The sequence below is a fragment of the Triticum aestivum genome, chromosome 6A (genome assembly GCF_018294505.1).
Source record: "Triticum aestivum cultivar Chinese Spring chromosome 6A, IWGSC CS RefSeq v2.1, whole genome shotgun sequence".
Classification (NCBI taxonomy): Eukaryota; Viridiplantae; Streptophyta; class Magnoliopsida; order Poales; family Poaceae; genus Triticum; species Triticum aestivum.
In genome coordinates, this window is record NC_057809.1 from 560,269,924 (window position 1) to 560,277,295 (window position 7,372).

Below are 7,372 nucleotides of genomic sequence, written 5' to 3' on the forward strand. Positions count from 1 at the left end.
AAAACGAGGTTTCTATTAACGTTCTATTTTCTTATATATATATATATATATATATATATATATATATAAATTTCCGGTTTCTATTTTATATTTCAAGTATGAAATTTAACTACACTTTAAACAAATTTCAGCAATATATTATGTAAAAAATAAAAAAATAGAAAACCAACTACACTAAAAATGCATTGTTTCATCGATGTTGATAAATCATAACTAGTCTACCATGTCGACCCATCCATAATAAAATGAGGGTGTACCAATCAAAAGAGGAATTCAGAAAAATAGTGGCAGTCCATCAAATAGGTCTAATACATGAGAAACAAGGTGGATCACGGCATGGAAAAATGTCTACTTTAGTTTGTTCTCAATTTTTTGATCCCTGAAATCCTTTTGTTTTCTCTGCTTGACCCTGTGCATCTAAATATCTTGTCTCGACTTCACTTTAGCTTTCCTGCATGAAACAACATTTGTTAATAGGATAGCAAAGAAGATTTAAGCATGTACAGTACACTATAACAGAAAAAACACTAACTTTACTGATTTTCTCTTCATAGCTACAGAAGCTAACTTGACAGCTCTTATTCGCTCAGCCTGTGGTACATTCCTATCAGGCCTTTTTCTCTTCATCACCCCTTTGGCCTGTTCTTTATCGCCCTTACTAGAGTCTTTCCTGGAAAAGTTAAGAAACGTCAACACAGTACTAGCAAATACCCGACTTCTAGAGCGGATATGTAAGTACAGACACTAACTTCACTGTTTTTCTCGCGCACCCTTGTCATCGTTCTTTTTCATCCTCCCAGCATTGACATTTGGAGCGCCCTTGTGTTTCCCACAAAAAATGAAATAGATGAATCTGCAGCCAGCATTCGAAAACATGTTTAAGTACACACAATTGTGCTAATGCCCACTTGTTTGGTTTTGCGTAATCCTCTTCTGCAACCTCCAATGGTCTCTTTCTAGCCCTCCTCAGCCGACCATCTTCTGCATCTGAATCTTCCTCTTCTTCCTCATCTGAATCTCCCTCTTCTTCTGCATCCTCTTCTTCTGCATCTGAATCTCCCTCTTCTTCTGCATCTGAATCTTCCTCTTCTTCTGTACCTGAATCTTCCTCTTCTTCTGTACCTGAATCTTCCTCTTCTTTTGTATCTGCCTCTGTCTCTTCTTCTGTATCTGCCTCTGTCTCTTCTTCTGTATCTGCCTCTGTCTCTTCTTCTGTATCTGACTCTGTCTCTTCTTTTTGCTTCTTCCTCCTTGTGCTATTTGATTTCCCCGATTTTTTTCCTGCGTAAATTGAAGAAAAACATGTGAACACTCTCCGGGAGAACATATTAACACTGTAAGCATGTATGGAAATGAACAATGAGATAAACATGTGCACTAACTTTGTTGCTTTTTTTGAATCTTCCTCTTCTTCTATATTTGAATTTGTGTCTTCTTTTGTCTCCGAGTCTTTGTCTTTTCGCTTCTTCCTCCTTGTGACCTTTGATTTCCCCGATTTGTTCCTGAGTAAATTGAAGAAAAAGAGAGAACATATTAACATTGTAAGCATGTATGGAAATGAACAATGAGATAAGCATGTACACTAACTTCGTTGCTTTTTTCCCTCTCATCCGCTCGCGCCTAGATTTAATTGTCTTGTTCGATTCTTCGGTAGTTGGTCTCCCTTTTAGAACTATTTTGATTGGATTTTCCACGTCATCAGTGCAGCATTCGCGAGTAGCAGAGAAGTATGCCGGCAAAGGAACAAACAATTTATGGCCTTCATCAAAATCAGTTTTTCTCCATCAACCAATATACTCTGGAGGAACTCCATCACCTGTTCTGACTGTGAATCGCTAGCTGCGGCTGTGAATAAAGCGTCACTAGCCATGTTGCGTAGTTGATGATACTTATTCATGTGATCAGGCCATACATGAGTATTCGCAGTCCTCGAAGAAGGGAACGCTGGCTTGGCCTACATTGTCCATCTTTTCTTGACAAATTTTTTGGAAATGTGCATACACCAAGATGATCCAGAACGCAGAATATATGTGCGCATGGGTAATCCTGACTTTCCAACTTTTTACATTTACAAGCTGCATCATCCAGTCTTGCTCCTGTAAACAGACAAGTCACGTGATATATAAAATTCAAAGGCTTAGCATCCATGCCTTGTGCATCCAACTTTTTTGCCTCCAACTCCTCACTGTCCTTACCTTCCAAGTGATTGGGATCCTTAGCATCCAGGTTTTTGGCATGCAAGTCCACACCATCCTTGCCTTCCAAGTCATTGGGATCCTCAGCATCCAAGTTTTTTGCATGCAAGTCCTCAGCATCCTTACCTTCCAAGTCATTGGGATCCTCAGCATCCAAGTTTTTTGCATGCAAGTCCTCAGCATCCTTACCTTTCAAGTCACTGGGATCCTCAGCATCCAATTTTTTTGCATGCAAGTCCTCAGCATACTTACCTTCCTTACCTTGCAATTCTCTAGCATCCCTACCATATGGGACATTATCATATGGGGCTTTGCGCAAAACTCCAAACACTACCAAACCATCACATGCTACCCGGTCCGTGACCTGCCAATTTGTCCCTTCGACAATCTGACGCTTTACCTTTGGAAACATCACGGTTGTATAAATATAAGAGGCAGCAATCTCCAGAGGGTGTGCACTCAGCTTAGTGAAGCGTATCGTATGTGTTGCTACTGCGTCTAATGTTGCTTCAGTCTTACGCATTATGGATACACAGTGCTCAACATGCTGCAACAAATCAACAAGCTGCATCTTCATGTTCAGGTGCACATCAAGCCTTGAGTTGAGAGACTCACTCCTCTGATTACTCATCATGCCTAGGAAATATCTACCCTTTGTGTATGCAGCAGCACATTTGTGTCCCAGCTCGTACATCCTGTTAACCCATGACGACCTCTTGCCCGTTAGTTTTATTTTGAACCGAACCTTATAAGCCTCCCATCTTTTCTCAAACTCATCAACATCCCAACGACAGTAAATGAATTCCCTAAATTGCTCCAGCTTTTCCTCGCGGAGATGCATCACCATATTCTCCTCGATATGCCACGTGCACAAACGATGATCTGTTTCGGTCTAGACAGTAGCTATTACTTTAGCCATTGCACCGTCCCCATCGGTGATTGCTGAAATTGGTGCCGTCTGGGACATTGCCTCCAAAAATACATGAAGAAGCCACTGGTATGATGCAACTGTCTCGTCTGACACTAGACCGACTCCAAACAAAACTGTGATGCGGTGATGGTTCAGGCCAACAAATGGAACAAACGGAAGTCTGTACTTGTTAGACGATATGTACTGTCGAACACCACGACACCACCAAAGGCAACATAGTCAATGCGGGATTGTGAGTCATCCCAGAATATGTTCCTCAAATGGTCGTCGCTGTCTTTTGTGTATTTGAAAAAGAATTTCGGGTCTGCTTTTTTCTGTGCAATCATATAGGTGAGCAAATATCTAGCGTCACTGCCTTCTATCTTGCGCTTCTTCTAGACTGAAACATGGTTGTATAGATCTCGATCTATAAATCCAAGCTTGTCGGGACCTCCGGCATTCTTCTCCATTACATTCATAATCTGATGTGTTTGAAGTCCACCGACAGCATACTCGATGACATCGGCCTTTTGTGCGTCAGTCATTCTACGATGAGCCAACAAGTACGGAGTCAGGTCAGCAGGGACAAACAGATGGTTATGCTTGTCCACCGACAGCATACTCGATGACATCGGCCTTTTGTGCGTCAGTCATTCTACGATGAGCCAACAAGTACGGAGTCAGGTCAGCAGGGACAAACAGATGGTTATGCTTGTCCACAAAATTCTTGACGAACCAGAGGCCACTGCTATCTTGTAGCTCAACCTGAAAAAGAGTGGGACACCCACACCGAGAAAGACCCCTCGGTGTTCTTTTTCTTTCAGTTCTATTAAGGGCCCGCCATCCTTGTTTGCAGCACTTGTATGTCCTTATGTATGCATTTTGTTTCGGACCCGGACCCCTGTACTTCAGATCATCCTTTCTAACACCAAATCCTTTTTTTCTCGCATAGCCTACGTAGAACATGTAGGCTTCTTCCTCAGTCCTGAACATCTTCTTCACAATCTCTAAGTATTCCATACACTCATTCAGGTCTGAACCAGCCATGCCTTTATTATCAATTCCTTTATCTTGTATGTGTACATCATCCATGTCTATGTCATCCTTGCCTGCATCCTCATTATCCTTATCATCCATGCACATACCATCCATTCCTTTGGGGTCTATGCCTTTGCCTTTGTTGCCTCTATGACCCATGTCCTTGCCGTCCTTGTCTGTATCACCCAAGTTTTTGCCATCGTTGCCTTTATCATCTATGTCGTTATGCTGCCAGCGGAAACAGATAGTCAATGTTACGGATGGATAGCATACGTTACCGAAATTATGCACTACTCTGCTTAAATAATTGATTTAATTTTTCATAACGGATTCATGCACCTAACTCAGTCCTTCAAAAGCTGTAAGTAAATATGCCCTGACTAAATCCAGAAATTTATAATTGATTGTACTAGCTCTAACTGATGATCTCCTAACTAAATCCAAAGTCCACTAGTCCTTCAAATGCCTTGATAGATCCACCCTGATAGATCAATTATCTCCAAACTCCATTCAAAATTATATCCTAACTAAATCCTAATTATCTCGTAACAAAATCCAAAAGTATGTCCTAACTAAATCCAAATTATCTCCTAACTAAATCCAAAATAAGTCCAAACTCCATACAAAATAATTATCTCCTAACTAAATCCAAAATATCTCGAAACTCAATTCAAAAGTATCTTCTAAGTAAATCCAAAATAACTTTCTTTGAATCCAAATCTGCTGACAACTTTCTCATGCCACATAATCCTAACTAAGTCCTTCAATATGTCGTAGCTACATCCGACTTACACTTCCTTTCAATCGTAATCTCATCACAACTTTATGAGAAGATAAACCCTAATCCTCAGATGACATATCCTAAACCCTAACCAAATCCGACCGAAATCTCCTCACAACTTTCTGAAATGATAAACCCTAAACCTCACATGACATATCCTAAACCCGAATCAAATCCGACCCCTATTGGTTCCATATGCATAAGGGACCAGAAAAGATTTGAGATGGCTAGGCACTTACAGCGAAGATCCGGTGTGAAAAAGTTGATGCACGTCGATGAGGATGATGTGGCCTCTCGGGTCAGGGAAGGTGGCGTCCTCTTGGGGAAGGATCTGGCGCCGCGACCCGACTGGGGTGACTTGCGATGGAGGGAGTGAGGGGGAGTAGGAGCAGGAGGGGTAGACACGGCGAGTGCGATCGGCGGCAATCGAGGGCGTCGGGGGCGATCGGCGGCGATCGAGGGCGCCGGAGGCGATCGGCGGCGATCGAGGGTGCCGGAGGCGATCAGCGGCGATCGAGGGCGCCCGAGGTTAGGGCTCGAGAGGAGGAGAGAGGACGAACCGCTCGAACCGAAATTCAAAAGAGTACGCACGATGATGAGACCTCTATAATGAAGTGCTTTCTTAATGTAATTAATTTAATCAAAAAATTTAGGATGATAATACCCCTGGACCAAATTGGGCCGATTAAAGGTTAAAAAAATTAGGTCGAAAATACCCTTGAGCTTAAAAAGGCCCAATTATTCTCATTCGTTAGATCGACCATATAATACATGTGCTCTGGTGTATTATAATGCACCGTAAAATTTCCCTTTATCATAGCCCGTTATTTGAAACTTTGGTTTTAAGATCGATAGAGCTTACTATGAGCAGTGCCCTTATGACTCCGTCGGTTAGGGAAACTCGCATGTTGCCTTCTTTCTGGATCCTCAACAACACATCGACCATGTCCTGTTCGTCGTCTCCATCTCTACCCATCCTCCTCTCCTCGTGGGTCTTAAGGATGTTGTCCATGAGCCTGAACATTTCTTGACGCTGCCGCTCCGCCCTACTGCTGCGCGGCAGAAGCCGAACTAGCCGCGACGATGGGAAGAGGTCCCGGAGGTCGAAGAGCGATGACAGGCCCACTCCTTGCTTGACGATCTTCAGGAACGCGGCTCTATCGGGCAGCCTGTCCCCGAAGATGCCGCGCACGGCCGAGTCTGTCATGAACTCGTCGAGCCGCTCGGGCTCGTCCATGTTCACGAGCCGGCCATCGGACGTCGCGTGAAGCGACGAGACTAGGCGAGCCGCCTCCTCCGCGCGGATCTGCCGGAACGCCTCAACGCGCCGCGCGCTGAGCAGCTCTGTCATGAGGATCCGGCGGAGCAGGCGCCAGTGGTCGCCGTAGGGCGCGAAGACGATCCCCTGGCCATGCTGCCTGGAGAGCTCGTCGATGCTCGGGCTGCTTAGCCGCTCCGAGAAGGCGGCCTCGTTGCCCTTGTAGATCGCCCTCGCGGCCTCGGCGGAGGAGACGACGATGGCCACGCGCTCGCACACCCGGAGCAGCATGAGCGGGCCGTGGCGAGGGAGAGGTCGCGCATGGTGCGGTGTGGGAGCCCGCGCAGCAGGTGGTGCAGGCTGCCGATGACCGGAAGCTGCCACGGGCCGGGAGGCAGCCTCGGGCGGGGCTGCTCGGCGGTGGCGCGTAGGACGCCATGGAGGAGGATAGCAAGGAAGAGGAATAGGGCGAAGTGGTAGTAGTATGGGAGCGTGAAGTGCTCCATGTGAGGAAGAGCGAGAGTCGCGCGCATGTACTGCATACTGGAGTAGTAGACGGAACAAGAGGGCTCTATATACAATAATCCTAGACATACAAGGCTTTACGGGGTTGTTACGGTGATGCACTTTGTGATTCGTCAATAAACTCTCCGCCCCCCTGATTTCAGGTGGGGGCAATCCCTCGACTAATAGCACGTCTCCAAATCATCTCCTCCGTAATCTTCTGTAAAAAAAGCTCGTACGTGTAGCATTACCGCTCTATATATGATCCTCGCACGAGCAATTATAAGTACGGGAAGTTACAGGGAGTTTACGGGGCTGATGGGCTGTGATTGGCAGAGATTTAATTAGGAAGGCAGGTCCACTAGTGAAAATCAGGGGGGGGGAGGGGCAAAAATGGTACTCCCTCCTTCCATCTATATATGGCCTAATGCGTTTTTTGAGGTTAACTTTGACTAAATATTAGAGCAATAATATATGACATGCAACTTACACAAAGCACACCGTTAAATTCGTGTGTGAAAGAAGCTTTCAATGATATAATTTTCATATTGTACATGTCATTTACTATTAATCTTGTCAATAGTCAAAGGCGGTCTTAAAAAACGCATTAGGCCTTATATAGATGGAAGGAGGAAGTAAACGTACAAAACTTTACAAGCTTCTACAGGCTCTTTTCTAATCAACTA

At 44.7% G+C, this 7,372-nt stretch overlaps 1 pseudogene; it reads right to left on the bottom strand.

The window, feature by feature from the left end:
* Window positions 1–417: 417 nt before the first annotated feature.
* LOC123129693 (uncharacterized) lies at window positions 418–6,741 on the bottom strand (annotated as a pseudogene).
* Window positions 6,742–7,372: the final 631 nt, after the last annotated feature.